Raw genomic sequence first — 20,730 nt, 5'->3', positions numbered from 1 at the left:
GTAAAGGGATCTATGTTTTTCGATGATGCCCAAAAGGAAAAAGTTTCCATTTGCTAGTATAAATCTTCCGGGTAGAAGATTTATGAGAGGCTATCAAGATATCTCGGACCGAGCGAGATATTGAGGGAAGCCTGGCTAAGGTTGGAATCGGAGAAACCACGCTGTGAGGTTTAGAGAAGACAGAGATTGGTGCAGCTGACCCGATTGATGGGTGATCAAGATGCCAAGGCTGCTCCAAAAGGTAACGATGAAGAAAGAGAAACCATATCTGTCGAGACCAGTAAGGGGCAATGAGGATCATTGTCACTCTCAAGGCGATGGCTTTCTGAATTAGTTGAGGTATCAGTGGAAAGGGGGGAAAGGCATACAGAAGTCCCCGGGGCCAATCGTGGACTAGAGCGTCTCTGGTGGGATGGCCTGGTAACGGGAAGAGAGTGAAGAAGTCGTGACACTTGCTGTTTTGGGGAGTAGCAAAAAGATCGCAGCAAGGCTGGCCCCATCTTAGGAATACTTCTTCTAGAACTGACTTCTTTAGAGACCACTCGTGTGGCATGAGAATTGCTCTGCTCAATTTGTCTGCAATAATGTTGGATTTCCCGGGAATATGCGTTGCTATCAGAAAACACTGAGAAGAGATCGCCCATTGCCAAAGTCTGAGTGCCTCTCGACATAAAGGGTATTGATCTGGTTCCGCCTTGTTTGTTGATGTACCACACTACGGACATGTTGTCCGTTTGAATTGCAATAGTCCCCGGGGGAAGAGAGTCGTGAAGGGCTTGCAACGCTAAAAGCACTGCTCTCATCTCTAAGACATTTATGTGCAAATGGTACTCAAAAGGTTGCCACGTGCCCTGGACTGTCCTGCCCTGATAATGCCCCCCCACCTGATCAGGGAGGCATCTGTTGTCAACGTGGCAACTGGGGGGGGGGGGAGTGAAGGGTCTTCCTCGGAGAAGTTGAGGTGATGTGATCCACCAAGACAGTTGATTCTTGCATGCTTGAGTTATCAATATGGTATGGGACATCGGGAGTTGTTGAAAGGACCATTGAGTAAACAGCATCCATTGGAGGATCCTCATGTGAAAGCGAGCTAAGGGGAGAAGGGGAATAGCTGCTGCCATGAGTCCTAGTACCTTCAACACCAGTCTGGCTTTGACTTTGACACATTGTAAGAGAAGGGACACTTGGTTCCGAATGTCTGACACCCTCTGCTCTGTGAGTCTGGTTGAAAGAGTCCGTGTATCTAAGGTGGCCTATAAAAATAATAGACTGACAAGGCGACAAGGCAGATTTTTCGAAATTTATTGAAATGCCTAGAGCTTGACAAGATTGGATGGTGAAGTCCCTGGATAGGAGAAGCTGATGTCTGGTGGTGGCAGTAAGGAGCCAGTCGTCCAGATACGGAAACACCTGGAATCCTTGACGTCTCAAGTGAGCCGTGACCACTGCCATGCATTTGGTGAACACACGGGGGGCTGTAGTGAGACCAAAGGGCAGGGCCCTGAATTGGTAGTGACTGGCTCCCAGCCTGAAGCAGAGATATCTCCTGGAGCGTCTGTTCATTTTGATGTGGTAGTACGCGTCCTGAAGATCTATCGAGCACATCCAATTGTCCTGACCCAAGAAGGGTAGAATGGACTGTAGCGTGACCATCCGTAATTTTGTTTTTTTGACAAACTTGTTTAAGTAGCTGAGATCCAGTATGGGTCTCCAGTCCCCTGTTTTTTTTGGTACCAAAAAAAATTTGGAGTAGATTCCGGATCCTTGCTGGTCTGCCGGGACTGATTGGATGACTCTTTTTGATAGCAGCTTCGAAATTTCTAATGCTGCTTGTTCCCTTAGACCGGGTGGAACGTCTGGAAGGGATCTTTTTGGTTGAGTTGGAATGTGAATGAAGGGAATTTTGTAACCCTCGGATATGATCGACTGTACCCATTTGTCTTGAGTAAGGGAAAGCCAGGCTTTTGGGTACAGTGATAACCTTCCCCCGACTGCCTCCGAAGGTGGACAGCCGGGCAGCCCCTCAGGGGTGCTGAAAGGGTTTGTCAGAGAACATTTCTCTGCTACCCTGGTTTTGTAGACCTCCTCTGCCTCTAGGGCGGCGTCTATTATTATTCCCCTCTGCCTCTAGAGGGAATCGCCTTGCGTCAGATGAGACTCCCTGGGATTGTTTATGAACCACATCTTTCCTCCCCTTTGACCTTTGGGATAGGGTCTAGAAGGGGTAGAAAAACGGACTCCTACAGCAGAGAGAGTCTTACCTTCTACCTCGCACCTGGTCAATGTATCCTTCACCTGTGGACCAAACAATGTTGATCCATCAAAGGGAGAGTTGGTGAAGGACGCCTTGAAAGGGTCTGCAAAGTTGCATAGCCGCATCCAGGCGTGCCTTCGTAAGGCAACACCTGTGCCTGTGGCTCTACTCGCCCCATCTGCTGCGTATGAGACCAGCCGCATGGAGGAGTTAACGATGGAATTTAGGGTTGCCAACTGGGAGTTCATTGTGTCTTTGAACCCCTCAGCTGTAGGATCCTTCATCAGTTCACCCATATCCTTGAGTAAATCTCTTTGGAGACGAGTGAAGTGGCATAAGTAGTTCAGCGACCGCATTGAAAAGGTCGCTGACGAGAACATCCGCTTGTCGTACCTGTCCATGGTCCTAGATTCCTTATTAGGAGGATGGACAGGAACCGAAGGATCAGCTAACTCCTTCTTTGTGGCCGCAGCCACCACCATGGCATCAACAGGGACACCTTTGGATAAAAACTCTTTGTCTTTGGGGGCAGTAATAAATTTGGATGGTCTCCTCGGGTGGGTTCCACTGAGTCAGGAGCCGTCCAAGCCTTCCTTGCCACCACTTCCATAAGGGGTCAAAGAGGGGACACCCAGGAGGTAGAAGGGCGAGAACCAAACGCCTCAAGATACACTGACTCATCCTCCGAAGGATTAAGGGCTGGCCAGTTCCCCCTCTGTTTCAGGATCTCAAGGATGTCAGCAAAGGAGACATCCTCAGTGGGGGATCGAGGGGACCCTTGCGATTGCTCTAAGTCAGTGTCAGAGGTGATAGACTCAGGGGAGTCAATGTGCTTCCTCTAGCACTGCCTCTTCCTTGGGGGATCTCCTGCAGGGTCAGGAGAGACCTCGGAAAAGGAGGAAATTCCCAATGGGGAATCTTGAGGAGTTGGCTCTCTGCGGTGTGGGACAAGGGGGTGAGTAGAAATCACCGCAGGCATTGTAGATGGAGGGGCTGAAGGAGCTGACTGTGGGGCAGAACCTGGTTCTAGCACGCTCCGCATGACCTCGAAGGCACCCCTGTCAGGCAAGGCCCGAGGCCCTCGCTCCGAAGAGACAAGGACCTCCCCCGGCACCGACAGAGACGGCTCCAAAGCCGATTTCGGAGCTGAACTCACTGCCAAGCCCGAGAGGGAGAGCGGGTCGGACAAGGGTCCGATGCCACTCGCCCCCTCGGAGCCGACGAGGGAAGCTCGGCGCCGAGATCCCTCCAAAGAGGAGATCGGGGCAGACGACGGAGCCGAAATGGAAGGTATCGGATCCGATGCACCGACAGTCATGGCTCCGACAAGCCTTGGCTCCGAACTCGAAGGAGTCGGAGGAGGAATGTATTGGGGAACGGGAATAGCCACTGACTGGTGAGTCGGGCTATGCAGCATTTGGGCCAGTGCCTCGGACTTGAGAAGTCTACTCACCACCCTCTGCAAATCATGGTCTGATAATCTGGAAGACCGAGAGGAATGAGTTTTGTGACTTCGTTCCGAAAGGAGAGGGGATCCTGGCACCGAGTGCACGGATCCGATAGAGGGGGACCTGGACCTCTTTCTCGAATGTGGCTCCAATAAGGGTATCGGAGCCGACAAAGTCTTATCAGTCTCGGCTCCAGCCGGAGCCGAGGTAACAGTATAAGGCTTAGAAACATCGGCTCCGGCCGGAGCCAATGTCGAAGCCTGCTTAGACTTCTCAGCAGTCGACTCAGGAGCAGGAGCCGACTGCTTGGAAGTTTTTGAAGGCTTCCCCGACACAGATTGAGTCGGGGGGCCTTCAGGCTTTAATAAGCCCCGCAAGATAAGCTTGTTCTTGTGTTCCTGCAGGACTCTAGGGCTAAAACCATGACAAAAAGCACAAGAGTCCTGCAGGTGTAAAGGCCCCAGGCAGTACACACAAGAAGTGTGACCGTCTGTCAGAGACATTTTCTGACAGCACGAGTCACACTTCTTGAAGCCTGAGACCTTGTCTTTAGACATCGTGAAAGAAAGAGAGGCTAACACACACAAAACACAATCCAGACACTCTCTACAGAAAAATTATTAAAATAAAATATTACTGTTAATACAGAAACGCACACACACAAGCCCCTACAACACTAATCTAATAAGGGACTAGGGTGAGGGAAGGGCCGAAGGCCTAGAACAAGGGTAAAAAAGGAAGGGTTCGACAGATAGGGGTCGATATAACTAAAAGTTAAAATTAAACTAAAGGATATCTATTAGAACTAAAAAAGGGGTTATTAGCAGTACCTAAAGGTAAAATTTGACTAACCTGCCTGAGCCGGTAGAAAAGCGCACCTCGTCAGCTATAGCGGCAAACGAGATCTGGGTAGTTACCGCCTAGCATTGTGGGATATAGGGGAGCCTCGAGCCGGTGGAATTAGCTCTCGAGCTTTAGTATTGGCAGAGTTGGAGCCGAGGATTAGCTCCGAACCCATCCAGCAAGAATGAAGGCGAGATTGACAACTTAACATCAATCATTTTATCTATCTGTATGATGGCAACTCCCACAGACACTGTGGCTGGAAGGTCTTAACAGTCAAGAGAAATGCCCTCATCTCCAGTACAGTGATGTCAAACAAGAGTTCATCTGATGACCATACACCCTGAACCATCAGCATAGTGCGACCCTCCTCATCCCAAAGCTGCTAAGTCCATAGTCATTGTCATTAGGGAGGGGAAAGATATAACAGAAAACTACAGAGGAGAAATGTGAACCTCATCCTCCACTGGCTCCACATTCTGTGGCTGCTGCATCCACAAGGTCTCACAGATAGCCCTCATGTTAATTCTGGCTTAAAGGATCATAGACATGGCTGTTGAAATCAGACCCAGTATGTTTAAATATAGGACTGTGGTAAATGTGGATGACCAAAAACTGTAGTTATTGGCCATCTGGGCAATCTTTTCCATCTCTCTCAACTTTCTGATTTGAAAGCCTGCATTTGCACTTGTTTCTTTCCTGTAACTAGACTAGTGCAGATACAGATTCTTAGTTTTAGCACTTGAATTTGCTTATTCATGCTCAGCACTTGTTCAGAACTAGTTGTAAGCACTAAATAAGCTACTAATTACTATAGCACTAAACCTTTCTCATTACCTAGAGGAAAACAGTTTTTGCAATTACTTTTCTCACTTGCTTAGAGAAAAACAGCTCTTGTACTCGCTTTCCTCATTTATCTAGAGGAAAATAGTTTTTTTATTCAGGCATGTCCAAGGGTCAGCTCCAAATCTTCTCTCCTGTCTATCTGATGAATCTGGGCATCTTGGGGCAATGCAGAAATTGCCTCATGTACACAGACAACCCTCTCCTCCTACCACCCAACACTACAACCTGTGAGAGATGCACTTATCTAGCCAAACTGGAGGTAAAGCTCTCTCCAACCAAGACCGAACTTGACATTCAAGAGGAGAAGGTAAACACTTGCACCACACCACACTTATCACATAGTCTCACTAAATCTACACCACCAAAATCCACACACAGAAACACAAAAACATTCACAGAGGCTCTCAGCAAATAACTTGCCCAAGCAACAGAGACCTCCAAAGCAGAAACGCACGCAACTTCCACTCCCCAACACAACCCAAATGACACATAGCCCACAGACTCAGTGTGCCACTCAACCACAGACAATAAGGCAAAACAATGTATCCAACACACTAGTCATAGGTGACTCTATAGTCAGGCACACTGATGTCCCACTCACCAGGTTAAACAAGGAGAAGGTTACTGTCACAGCTGCCTGTCGGGTGCCAGGATCCGCCACATAACCCATGCACTCAGGTCACTCCACAACAAGTACAAATATGACTCTGACATTGTCCATGTTGGTATGAAGGACCTGAGACGTACCTCCCTGGACTACATGAAATGAGACATGGAAGAGCTCTCCGATCTTGTAGCCCAGGCAGGTATGACCCTAGCCGTGAGCAGCATTATGCCATCGGCCAGAATGATACCGCAGTACAAGGACAAAATGATTGACTTCAACAATTGGCTAAGCTTCTGGTGTCATTCCAGGGGGATCCAGTATCTGTCTGCTTGGGATGACATGGTCGACAGGCCACGATGCTTTGCCAGAGATGGCCTGCACCTGTCGCTCCTGGGATTCCGGATACTGGCTAAGGCTCTTGCTGCCCCTCTCTGGCCACGATGCTTTCCCAGAGATGGCCTGCACCTGTCGCCCCTGGGATTCCGGATACTGGCTAAGGCTCTTGCTGCCCTTATAGTGCCTTTTTTAGGCAAGGTTCAAATGACAAATTCACCACCGTAACAGAACAGGCAAACAAAAACTGAGGGTAATGCCACTCAATGCTAGAAGACTAAATCTCAAAATGCACTCACTTGAGGCACTCCTTAAAATGGAGAACATCGATATCTGTGCAGTGACTGAGACCTGGTTCAAGGCTCCTGAGAGCACCCCTGCACTACCAGGCTATAACTCATACCACACTTCTCGGCCATGTAACTTGACCGGAACACCAAAGGCGGAGGTGTGTCCATATTCATTAAGGATATCCACACCTCCAGGCTAGTTGCTCAGCATAATGCATCAGAGGTTATCCAAATGCAACTAACTCTGGGCAAAATTGCAATCCAAATTGAGGTAGCTAAAGATCCCCCATCATGCCCCAAGATTCCCACTCCTCTTTTCTTGATGCACTGGAAAATATTAGTCTTCAACCAAACACCCTAATAATGGGCGATTTCAACTACCCCACCATTAACTGGGAAAACTACTCGTGTACCAACTCCTTCACACAACGCTTTCTGGAATTCATCAACTCCAATGCCCTGGATCAACTTTTCCACACCAGGGGCAACAATATCCTAGACCTAGTCAATACCAACATGAGTGACCGGTGTTCCACACCTGAAGTCAACTCCTCGTTGGTTCGAGCCGACCATAAGCTAATCACCCTTGATATCCACATCCCGCTCCCCACCCCATTAAAGAAACCACGGTATAAAATTTCTCCAAAGCCAACTTCATGCTTCTTAAGACAGAAGTGGTGAACTTCATGACACCCATGCAGAAGGACAATACAGTTACAACTGCTGAATCCTACACACATGCACTCTATAAGCACTTACACGAGTGCATGGATGGTGCTATCCCAAACAGAACCAAGACGCTATCCTCCAGAAAAAGGAAGTCAATCTGGCGGTCCCCTGCCATAAACAAACTGTACAACAGAAGGAAGAAATTGTTGCAAAAGAGAGTAAAATCCCATGAGTGGAGGAGCTCACTGGTCAGCCTCAGTAAGAAGCTGAGATCCCTTATAAGATCCTCCAAAGCTAGCTACGAAAACAAAATCGCCACTGATTCTAAGGACAACCACAAAGCATTCTATAGTTATGTCAAGAATCTCAATGGCAACACCCAGTTCTGCTCTGAGTTACTGCACAACAGCACGAAAATTACAGAACCAACTGATATTGCCAACATCCTGGCAGATAGGTTCAGTGCTAACTTTACTCCCCTACCCTCACCCCCTAAAGGGCCTATATCTACACAGGAAGAATGCAGAGTCCCTGTAATCACAATTACGCAGGTAAAAGCTGCACTCTCTAAAGCCAAAAACACAGCATCCATGGGACCGGAAAACATCCCAGGCTGCATTTTACACGAACTTCAGAACAAACCGGCTCCCCACCTAAGCACCATGTTCAATCATAGCCTCGCATCAGGATTTGTGCCCACTGAATGGAGTACAGCAACAGTTATCCCACTCCACAAAGGGGAAGCCACCACTGATCCCGGGAACTATCGCCCTATTAGCCTGACAAGCCTGGTCTGCATGGCCATGGAACGTATCATCATGGAACTCATAAACAAAGACATTGGTAACCTCCAAACTCTGGATCCCACCCAGTTCGGGTTTGTGAAAGGTAGATCACGCCTCCTGAACCTGATCAACTTCTTTGAGGCAGTGACCAAAGCCATAGATGAGGGTAAGGTGGTTCACACAGCCTATCTTGACCTCGCCAAGGCTTTCAACACCATCCCCCATTCTGGAATTATAGCTAAACACACTAAACTAAGTATAAATCCCTACATCACAAGATGGGTTGCCAAATGGCTCATTGACAGAACCCACACTGTAAAAGTTGCACACTCCAAATCTGACCTCAAACCAGTGACAAGTGAAGTACCACAGGGTTCAGTCCTGGGACCTCTCCTGTTTGGTATCTACTTCTCTGAAGTACAGGCTAACAGAAGGCCTCTGGCTAACGAAGTTCGCAGATTACTCTAAACTAGGAACCATAGTCGAGTCCCCAAATGATGTGGAAATCCTACAGAAGGGCCTCGCTGAGACAGATGCCTGGTGTCAGCGCCATGGCCTCAAGCTCAATACCAAAAAGAGCAGTGTCATCCCCTTTGGTAAAATCTCTGTACCCATGAACTACTACATAGACAGCAGTCTACTTAACACCGACTGTCTGATAAGAGACCTTGGGACACAAATGGACAGTAGTCTGTCCTTTGACAGTCACATCACCACAGTAGTCAGGAAGTCCTTCTACGTGGCACACCTCATCATAAAAGGGTTCTCATCCAGGAAAAAAAAGCTCATTGTTCGCCTCTACTCGACACTCATTAGACCCCTTAAAGAGTACAATGCCCCTTTTGGAATGTACCTCACAAGACATCTGCAGCAGCTAGAAAGGACACAGAAGTACCTCACAAAGAGGATTACTGGACTCAAACAGATGTCCTACACTGACCCTCTGAAAAAAACTCCAGCTTTACTCCATAGCATATTGCCTACTCCGAGGTGATCTCTGCCTAACATATAAAGCTATGTCAAACCCAGAGCTGTTGGACATGCTACACCTAAAGAAATCCCAATCCCTCCGAGCTACATGGTCTAGGGATCTAAACCTTGTCACAACAATAAACAGGACATGCTGGAGGGATAGATTCCTGTCCCAAAGACTTCCCACATCTATGTCAAGCAAAGTTCTTCATTAGCACTCTTCAAGAAAAATCTTGATGAGTGCATGGGAAATAGGAAATACACCCCGGGGATCACTTCTGTGTCTCTATTCGACAGTGGCACAGCAAAATAACTTTCTTGGGTGGCGTAAGCTAGGGAACCTTGTTGGCTAGGCTTACGTAGGCGCTCGGGCCGATAGCCTAGTACCTATCTATGAACAAGGGAAAAACAAAAACTTTGGACTTTTCAACCTCAGCTCATTCTTTTGACAGTCTCACCGGCAGGAAAGAGGGCAACACAGAAGCCACTGCAGCTGGAGCTTGCCTATGCAGACTGCGATTTCCAGGGTCTGGAAGAGACTTATCAGAGACTCCATCATGACAATAAGCTGATGTTATTACCAAGCAGCAAGGAGCCAGTCAACCACACAGAAAGCAGCTTGGTTCCCTGAAAATGGATACAAATGACCACCATGGAGACACATTTCATAAACACCCAAAGGGCTAACATGAAGCTAACTTAAAACATCTGGAACTGGTAATGTACAGATGCCTTCTGTGTATCTTGCAATTTTCATGTGAAAACACACATCCTTATAGTCTAAAGAGAGCATCCAAATTTCTACAAGGTAGGAACAGATCATTTGCATAAGGCCATCGTGGAAGAATCCTTTGGAATAAATAAGCATAGACCACTTCGATGTAGAAAGGGGTAGAAGTCCTCAGACCTTTTTGGTAGTAAAAACAATCAGAATAAAATATGGGCTCACTATCATTGGATCACATAAACGGCTTTTTTTCCCTAAAAGTTAAAGCATCTCTAGTTTTTTTTCTGATGTTCACTAAGGATAAGTTGTTTTGTGGGAGAAGGGTACATAGGTTGAAAGAAAGGAAACCCTGTAACCCCTGAATATAATTGTCCTCACTCAACTGTGTGATGGTCTGCTATACCAATAAATGGAACATAATCAATGAATGCTTCAACACAGGAGCAGCGCTAGGTAACTCCTCACTTTTGACCTTGACCAGGATGGCCTCCCCCTACGTTGGATTTGAGTTGTTAATGTCACTCCTTTCAAAAACTACTTTTCTTGAGAATGATTAGAAAGGGAGGATCTATGAGCAAACAAGTAGAAATGGACATAGAGAAATAAGAAAGGCCAGAGAACAATGATTTACACAAATAAAAAGAAGCAGTAGCAGCTGGGCCTGAAGAGGGTCCTTTTTCTTGGACCGGTACCAATTAGAAAATCTTTTCCATTTACACAAACATGATTTTCTAGTAGCAGGGTTTTTTCTGCCTCCTTCATTAGGCAGTTAAGTGAAGAGTTTCCAGGTTGGGGGGCATCAAACAATCACTGCCATGAGTAAATAAATCTGGTCTGTCAAGAGGCCTGTGGTAACTGCCCTTTGTCAGACTGTAAAGAACAGAGAAAGTACAGATGTCTAAGTAAACTTACAGTAGCAGCAGAAGCTCAAATGATTACTGTTGCAGTAGCCTTGGTTATATGGGGTTATATCCTGCACAGGATACAACACTTCAAGGGCACCTTCCACATGCCCAAACTATTATTCATCTCAAGATGAGCTGAAGAAAAAGAGTAGTCTGGGCACTATGTCCTTCAGAGCTTTCCTGCTAACAGAGAAAGAGGCTACAGCCTGAAAAAGTTAATGCTAAGAAAATTAAAGTTATGTACTCACCATAACTATGCATCTGTGTTGTCCATTTTCATTCTTCCTCAACTACTGGGTATCAGATACGACCTTGGAGCCAACTCAACTGCATTTACTAAACTGACACACTGGAATAAGAAAAACACACTGTAATGAAAAAGAGATGGACAACACTCCTGAAGTAGTCAGGGACTGCAAAAAAGATCACCAATCGGAAAGGTGAAATAAAATAGAAGTTTATTGTTGAAGCTACACACAAGCTTTTTGTCAGTTGAATATACCAAATTCATCAGAAAAAAAACAAAAACGGAAGCAACATCACAAAATAACCTCCCCTTTTATATACCCCTTACTTCCCCGTCAAAATCACTTTAAAATGTAACAAATGCGCTCCGGACACATTGTTACTCTGAAAGACACCTAGACCAGACAGTAACATTTAAATTCAATAAACTGAATAAATTGAATAACTGAAATACAGTGCAAGAAATACCAACACTTATTTAGAAAAAGGCACTTTTTTGGAAATAATTAATGAACAATATGGTACAATGAAAGACCCTTAAATGTCATTACTTACTGAAAGATGTATAATTTCTATGAGCCTAATTCAAAAGAATATATATGATTATAGTGGGAAAAAATATATATTGAACTATTGAGATTGCAAGAGGTGAAAATGGTTAAAATCATTACTGTCTGAAACTAATAAAAACACATACATAACACGAAAATTACAATTTACAAAGGTTGTAAATATAAAAATATGAAAATAGAAATATGTATTATGTAGAATTTTACAGTTTTTGGCGAACTGACCATACGATAAAAACATTCACAAGTATTTAACACCTTAAATGTGACTACCCTCAGAAGTGCTGCTAAAATAAGCCACTAAACATCAGGTCATTCTGAACAAAACCACACTAAAAGTGTGGTTTTGTTTTAGTGTGGTTTTGTTCATTTTGTTAATTTTCGTATTATGTATGTGTTTTTATAAGTTTCAGACAGTAATGACTTTAACCATTTTCACCTCTTGCAATCTCAACATTTCAATATATATTTTTTCCCATTATAATCATATATATTCTTTTGAATTAGGCTCATAGAATTAGGCTCACAGAAATTATACATCTATCAGTAAGTAATGATATTTAAGGGTCTTTCATTGTTCCATATTGTTCATTAATTATTTCCAAAAAAGTGCCTTTTTCTAAATAAGCGTTGGTATTTCTTGCACTGTATTTCAGTTATTCAATTTATTGAATTTAAATGTTTCTATCTGGTCTAGGTGTCTTTAGGAGTAACAATGTGTCCAGAGCGCATTTGTTACATTTTAAAGTGATTTTGACAGGGAAGTAAGGGGTATATAAAAGGGGAGGTTATTTTGTGACATTGTTTCCGTTTTTGTTTTTTTCTGATGAAGTTGGTATATTCAGCTGACGAAAAGCTTGTGTGAAGCTTCAACAATAAACTTCTATTTTATTTCACCTTTCCGATTGGTGATCTTATTTGCAGTCCCTGAGGACTTCAGGAGAGTCGTCCATCTCTTTTTCTTTGCATTTACTAAACTCTCAGATCCATACCTCAAGCTACTCCCTCTATCCATAATGCCCAGGTCGACCTGCTATACACCTCGGACTCAGTTTGCTGCCTTATAAGCCGCTGGAAGAACTAACCCCAGGTTAAGACAAATGTAAGACTAGTAGTAACCCACAAGAAGAACTAACCCCATGTTAAGACAAAAAGACTGTAGTAGCAAAACTGGGGCTCAAACCTGGAACAGAGGTTCCACAATAATCATAATGTCACTCCAGGAGCTAACAGGAGGGGGATGGAGGGTGGGGAGCTGAGGAAGAATGAAAATGGACAACACAGATGCATAGTTATGTTGAGTACACAAATTTAATATCAGATGTTGTCCTTTTCATTCATGCTTCAACTACTGAGACAGAGTCCCCATCTACGTGGAACTTGAGTGGCCCTCATGGAAGGATATTCCAGAGCACTGCAGAACCAAAGGCAGCCCTGCTCCTGGAAGTCAAATCCAATTTGTAATGAGCAATAAAGGTATGAGCATTAGACCAGGTAGCTGCTGCACAAATGTCATCAACAGACGTTCTAGACCAAAAGGCGGATGATGTAGCCATGGACATGGGGGAGTGTGCTTTAGGAGGGGTGGATAGGGACAGGCCTCGCTGTCTGTAAACAAAGGAAATGCAGTCAGTAAGCCATTTGGCTAGGGTAATTTTAGAAACTGGTGAGCCCAATTATTTGGGGAGAAAGAGGCAAACAGTTGCTCTGACTTTCTGGTATCTTTCGTTCTATGGAGATAAAAACATAGCTGCCTATGTACATCCAAATAATGGAACATGTATTCTCCTTTGTTAGCAAAGTTGGGAAAGAAAACAGGCAAATTAATGCCTTGATTAATATTCATTTCAGAGGCTACTTCAGGCAAAAAGGATGGACTGCTCCGTAAGGTAACCTTGCCTTTGTGAAAGATATGCTAAGGCAATTTGGAAGAGAGAGGCTGGAGTTCAGAAACTCATCTCACAGATGTAATGGCCACTGGAAAGGCAGTTTTCCAGGGTAAAACATTTAAATCAGATTTAGCATATGGTGCAAAGGGTTTATGAGGTAACACTTGCAGCATGACTGTCAAACCCTAGGGAGGGGTGAGGTCCTTCACTAGAGGCTTAAGCAGGAAAGTACCTTTGAGAAACACCTTGCACAATTTTGAAAAAGCTAATGATGAAGCACTTTCACCTGAATGAAAATTACATATGGCTGTCAACTGCACTTTGATAGCAGGGAAAAGTACAGTTTTGTACCTACCATAAATGTAGATGTTCGAGTGTACACCCTGCTGCAGTCATCACACTTGGGTTATCCTGTCGTCAGGCGGTCCCGCAGTTGGCTGGAATTCCAAAGTCTTGGTCCAGCGTCGGCTGCTGTCGCTTCTTCCCTGACGTCAGTGCGCCAGGTGTATATATAATGCAACTGACGCCATTTTCTTCAGTTTTTCTTGCCCCAGATGCCAGGTGCCCCCAAAAAGGTGGTCAGTAATTAACACCAAATTGAGTAAACTTGCACAAACACAAAATCCCTTCAGCTACAAGCAAATACATCAGGAAGGTATTGAAGAGATTTAGCCAGTAGGTCAGAGGGGATGGAGGGAGGGTAACCTGGACTGCAGCAGGGTGTACACTCGAACATCTACATTTATGGTAGGTACAAAACTGTACTTATGTTCATCATGTTACCCTGCTGCAGTCATCACACTTGGGTTGAATCCCAAAGCTAAGGATGGGTGGAGGTATCATAGAGGGTTAGAGGAGGCTAGAAGGCCCTGCAGAACTGCAGTGGCGAAGCCCACCCTGGTCTTAGAGTAAAGTGGTAAGTGATAGTGTTTGGTAAAGGTGTGTACTGAACTCCAAGTTGCAGCTTTCAAAATCTCCTTGATTGGAATCCCCCTGAGAAAGGCTGTAGAAGTAGCTGTTGCCCTGGTAGAGTGGGGCCTAATGGTAGCAGGAACTGGTTTTCCATGTTGGGTGTAGCAAAAAAGTACAGTTTTGTACCTACCATAAATGTAGATGTTCGAAGATCCACATTGCTGCAGTCCTTACATATGGGTAGTCCGCTGTCCTCGGTCGGCCCGAATACCAAAGTATTAGGCTGACGTCGGTCAAGGCGCTTAAAACTGACATCAGGACGTCAGGGTACAAATGCGCATGACCGACGTCATATCCTCAGTCTTTTCTTGCCCCAGATGTCAGAAGGCCCTAAAAAGAAAGGCCAAAGCCAAAAAACAACCAACCACCCCTGCACTAATCATATTTACAATATTTACAATATTCACAACCCAAACCACACAACCGCCTCTAACTACAGAGGGAAGGAGGAGGGTAAATTGGACTGCAGCAATGTGGATCTTGAACATCTACATTTATGGTAGGTACAAAACTGTACTATGTTCTTCATCTCACATTGCTGCAGTCCTTACATATGGGTAGAATCCCAAAGCAGAGGTAAGGGAGGATGGCAAAACTATAAAGCATTAGGAGCTGCCAAAATGCCCTGTAAAATTGCAGTGGCAAAACCAGCCCTAGATTTAGAGTAAAGTGGAAGGTGGTAATGCTTAGAGAAAGTATGCACTGAACTCCAAGTAGCTGCCTCCAAAATATCTTTAGTAGCCACCCCCCTTAAAAAAGCTGTAGAAGTGGCAGTAGCCCTAGTGGAATGAGGCCTAATCCCAGCTGGAATCTCCTTACCATGATGGGAATAACAGAAAGCAATACAAAAACCAATCCACTTAGAAATAGTCTGTTTTGAAACAGGTTTGCCCTGAGAACCCAAAGCAAATGAAACAAACAACTGCTGACACTGCCTGAACCCTTTAGTTCTGCTCAAATAATATCACAACTGTCTGTGTATATCCAAAGTGTGCAAAATCTTTTCCCCTTTATTTTGGGGGTTTGCATAAAAAGTAGGCAAATGAATAGTTTGGTTTAAAGCCACACTAGAAACCACTTTAGGCATAAAGGAAGGGTTAGTACGCAAAGATACCCTGTCCTTGTGGAAAATTAGGAAAGGCTCAACCGCCATAAGGGCCTGTAATTCAGAAACCCTTCTCGCAGAGGTAATGGCCAACAAAAAAGCAGTCTTCCATGATAAATATTTCAACTCGGCAGTCGCTGCAGGCTCAAAAGGTTGTAGAGTGAGTTTCTCCAACACAAAATTGAGATCCCAAGCAGGAGTAGGAGCTCTACGTGGGGGTCTTATATTCTTTGCCCCTCTAAGGAATTGCTTAAACAAAGGATGCGAAAATAATGGTGGGTCACAGTCATAGTGAGCAGAAATCGCTGCAGCATGAATCTTTATAGAGGAGAAGGACAAACCTTTGTCCAATAACTCAGTAAGGTATTGAAGAGCAACACTTAAATTAGGTTTAGAAACATCAAAGTCCTTTGTTGTACTCCAAAATAAAAATCTCCTCCATTTATCTGCGTAAACTTTCCTTGTACTAGGCCTTCTGGCCTCCAAAATAACATTCAAAACTTGTTGTGGAAGCTGAGACCCTCCAGGGTTTAAAACAGAATATGCCAGGCTGTTAGATGTAGAGAGTGAAGTTTGACATTGAGTAAATGACTGTTCTCCTGAGACAGCAGGTGAGGAATCGAAGGCAAAGGCCATGGAGGCTCCGTACCAGACTTCTCAGTAATGGGTACCAGTGCTGTCGAGGCCAATCCGGAGCTATTAAAATCATGTTTGGCTTGTCCTGTCTGACCTTCAGGAGTACCTTTGGGAGGAGAGGCAGAGGTGGAAAGGCATACACGTGAAGATTGCTCCAATTGAATGAGAGAGCATCCACTTTCCAAGCTGTGGGATGAAACCTTTTGTGCAAAACTTTGGCAGCTGGTAATTTAGTGGAGAAGCGAACAGATCTATGTCTGGAGTTCCCCATAACACTGTCAATTTCTGAAATACATGAGGATCCAATTTCCACTCGTGGGGATCCATAATTTGTCTGCTCAACACATCTGCTAAGGAGTTCTGTGCTCCTGGCAGAAACCTTGCCTGAAGATTTAGCTGTAAACTGAGAGCAGTCTCCCACAAAATCATTGCTTGTCTGCATAGAGGATATGAATCGTCCCCTTGCTTGTTGATGTACCACATGACAGTTGTGTTGTCAGTTTGAATCAACACCTGCCCTGGAAGAAGTAAATCCTTGAAAGCTATCAATGCAAATTGGACTGCTAACATCTCCTTCAAGTTGATATGTAAATGTTGAAGTCTGGCAGGCCACGTGTCTTGTACCCATTTTCCATTTAGATGAGCTCCCCAAGCTTTGTCTGAGGCATCTGTCGTTAAAATCTGACTCGCCTCTGGTCGGGTCACAGAGAGTCCCTTGTTTAGGTGACATTCCTGAGCCCACCACAAAAATTCCTTTTGAATGCAAGGTATTATCTGAATGACAGTGTCCAAATCTTGGCAGTGCTGCGTCCATACATTTTGAGATACCATTGTAGCTTCCTCATATGCAGTTTGGCATTGGGAAGTACCAGAATACAAGATGCCATGAACCCCAAGGCTTGAAGGACTGTCCTTGCAGTCAGCCTGGACTGACGAGACAATTGGTGGAAGTAAAGAGAAAGATTCCTTTGTTTGTCCGGGGTCAAAAAGGCCATCTGGGATGCTGTATTCAGTCTCACACCCAGAAAGCACATGTCCTGAGAGGGTACTAGACTGGACTTTATTTCGTTCACAGAATACCCCAGGCATCTTAACACTGCCATCACATACTGTAAATGATGAAGAAGTTCGTCCTTTCCTTGGGCCAGAATCAGGCAATCGTCCAAATAAGGATAGATTTGTATTCCTTTTAGCCTGAAGAAAGCTATCACTGGAGCCAGAACCTTCGTGAACACTCTGGGCAGTAGATAAGCCAAAGGGCAATGCAGAGAACTGATAATGAAAAGTCCCAGCCCGGAAACGCAGATACTTCCTGCAACTGAGCCTGATAGGAACATGAAGGTAAGCCTCCTTGAGATCCAGAGTCACCATCCAGTGATCTTTGCCCAGCAGAGGTAAAAGCTGTTGTAACGTCAACATTTTGAACTTGGGAATGTCCAGATATGTGTTGAGGATAGATAAATCCAAAATTGGTCTCCACGTGTTCCCTTTCTTTGGTACTAGAAACAGGCGAGAATAAAATCCTAGGCCCACTTCTGGCAGAGGAACCGGTTGTATGGCCCCTATTTGAAGTAATAGAGAAATTTGTTTGTGAGCCTCTAGTCTTTGCTGAGGAGGAACGTCTGGCATGCCTTTGAAAGAAGGCAAGGTATGGAAATAAAACTTGTAACCCTGGTGTATGATATCCAATACCCATTTGTCTTGGGTAATCAAAATCCAATTTTCCTTGAAGAGTGCCAACCTTCCTCCCAAAGGTGCTGCCAGGCAAGAAGGATCTGGCAGCTGAAAAAGTAGGTCATTGGGCCTGTTTACGAAAGGACTGGCCCCTGCCCTCACCCGAAGATTGTGCAGGTGAACTCCCTGTTCTAGGTCTGAAAGAACTCTGAGCTCTGCCCCTACCACGCCTAGATCTACCCCTAGACTGAGAATCATAAGAAGGATATGTCCACCCCTTAGCAGGCCAATTCCTACTAAACTTCGGAGGCTGAACTTGCAAAAATCTTTAACAGCCTGCATAGACTTAGCCTTGTCTTCCATTTTCTTCAAGACTGACTCCACAGGTGAACCAAACAACACATCAGACTGCAAAGGAGCATCCAAAATCCTTGTCTTAACATGGTCAGATAAATTCTGATCCTTCAGCCAGGCGTGCCTGCGAAGAACTGAACCAGTGGCAGCCACCCTAGACGAGGCCTGCACAGCATCAAAACCACATTGTAATGAATGCTTACCCACCTGTTCAGAGATATGCACCAAATCTTGTAATTCTTTACACTCAATGCCTTCCGCCAGAGCATCCACCTTAGACTTCAATTGAGAAAGAAGAAAGTTTTGATATTTCAACATATGAAACTGGCAATTCAAAGCCCTCATAGCTAAGGTAGAAGATGTATAGACCTTCTTTCCCCATCTATCCAAAGCTCTGGCCTCTTTATCGAGAGGAACTGGATTTTTTACAACAGAGGCCTTGACACCCTTAGGTCCCTGACTAATAGTTTCTGGGTCCGCCCTAGGACTCTTATAAAGATATTTATGAGCCTCAGGCACCCTGTAATACCTATCCGGTTTAACAGGCAGGAGGCAGAGAATCAGGATTAAGTGAAGCCTCTGAAAACACATCTTCCACAACATCCAGAACAGGGGGTATAGCCAAGGGCCTATGTTGGGGTAAAAGCAAAAATTCCCTAAGCCTTTTCCGAGAATCAGAGAAGTCCTGACCTTCCCACTTAAAATGTTTCCTCATAGAATGAAGTGTCTCTGAGAAAAATCTTCTGGAGGAGAAGCAGAAGGAGTGGAATCATCTGCATCAGAATCCGAATAAGGAGAGTACTCCTGCAAGTCTTCAGCCGAAGACTCTGAAACATCCGAAGCCTGCTCAAAACTTCCCAACTCTGGCTCCACCTTAGGCCTCTTATCAGGAGGGGGCAAAGAACCTCTAATCAGAGTAATCAAATCTTCTGCCATTTTAAGCATGTGCTTCTTAGGCACAGACCCTGCTGAACTAGGAGTGACACCAACAGAAGCTAAACCTGGCCTGCCTCTGGGAGAAGCCTTGGAAACAGAAGAAGAGGGCCTAACCACCCTAGGAAGGGAGGGGAGTACAGTAACCTGAGAAGCCCCTTCAGCCTGACCTGCCTCTTGAGAGGCCACATCCTGCAAAATTAAAGTCTCCCCCTGAGACTCCAGAGAAGTCTCCGTCGGAACCACCGGTTCCACTGAAGCCTCTAAAGAACCGGCGTCCGGAACGGACGACTCATCTTGCCTGGGTTTAACTGTTTTGTCTTTGCGCTTCTTCGAAGAAGCGGGCGCCGGAGAGTCCGACGGCATATTATAATTGCACCGCTTACCAAAGACCAGCCTAGCACAATCTAACCTTCGCTTAATAGTGCGCTTATTGAACCTAGCACAAAAGCGACACCCGACAACGTCGTGCTCAGGCCCCAAACAAGGAATGCACAAAGAATGATAATCCCTATGCGGTATCTGTTTCCCACAAGAAATACAGTTATTCACTTTTTCTGACATCCGGTAATACACTGAGGCAAGAAAAAACCAAAATATTCCCCAACGGGGTACTTAGCCAACTTGGATTCGGTCTGAAACTCGAACTCGAAAAATTTCAGAACGCCGACGGCACTTGCAACGCTGCTTCTGCATCGGACCATGCGGCAAAAAAGACTGAGGATATGACGTCGGTCATGCGCATTTGTACCCTGACGTCCTGATGTCAGTTTTAAGCGCCTTGACCGACGTCAGCCTAATACTTTGGTATTCGGGCCGACCGAGGACAGCAGACTACCCATATGTAAGGACTGCAGCAATGTGAGATGAAGAACATCGTATGCAATGACCTATCCATTTGGAAATGGTTTGCTTTGATATAGCCTTCCCTTAAGAAGCTGTAGCATAGGATACAAAGAGCTGGTCAGATTTTCTGAAAGCTTTAGTTTTGTCCAAGTAGTAACAAAGTTGCCTGTGAATGTCCAAGGAATGCAGGAGTCTCTCACCTTTGTTCTGTGGATTTGGGAAGAAGGTGGATAAGTGGATGGTTTGATTTAAAGCCACACTGGAAACCACCTTAGGCATAAAGGAAGGATTAGTTCTTAGAGAAACCCTGTCTTGATGAAAAATGAGGAAAGGTTCCACTGCCATTAGTGCCTGTAGCTCTGAGACTCTTCTAGCCGAAGTTATTGCTAGCAGCAGGGCAGTCTTCCATGATAGGAACTGAAGATCTGCAGAGAAAGCTGGTTCAAAGGGAGGTAGCGTTAGTTTTGCCAGAACAAAATTGAGGTCCCATCTTGGTGTAGGTGCTCTCCTGGGTGGTCTAATGTTTTTTGTCCCTCTGAGGAACTGCCTTAGAAGTGGATGCGAAAATAAGGGTGGATCCGTGTTGTAGTGGGCCGAAATAGCTGAAGCATGGATTTTAATGGAGGAGAAAGAAAGTCCTTTGTGCAACATCTCAGTTAAATACTGTAGAATGTGAGGCATGTGAGGCTGAATTGTGTCTTGGCCTTTAGATTGGTTCCAGGCACAAAACCTTTTCCATTTGTCCGAATAAGCCTTCCTGGTGCTTGGCCTCCTAGCTTCCAGAATAACATCCATAACTGCTTGGGAAAGAGGAGCTGGTTGGATGC

The 20,730-nt window shown here is 45.1% G+C and overlaps 1 protein-coding gene across 2 annotated transcripts in view; it reads right to left on the bottom strand.

Annotated features, from left to right (window-relative positions):
* The window catches only part of PHF3 (PHD finger protein 3), a 2,404,159-nt gene that overhangs the window by 2,236,111 nt on the left and 147,318 nt on the right, over positions 1 to 20,730 (bottom strand). The gene's annotated exons all lie outside the window — the stretch shown is intronic.

This window comes from Protopterus annectens, chromosome 2.part2 (assembly GCF_019279795.1).
Source record: "Protopterus annectens isolate FY-2018-M chromosome 2.part2, PAN1.0, whole genome shotgun sequence".
Lineage (NCBI taxonomy): Eukaryota > Metazoa > Chordata > Ceratodontiformes > Protopteridae > Protopterus > Protopterus annectens.
This window is presented reverse-complemented; position numbering and strand designations above follow the sequence as displayed.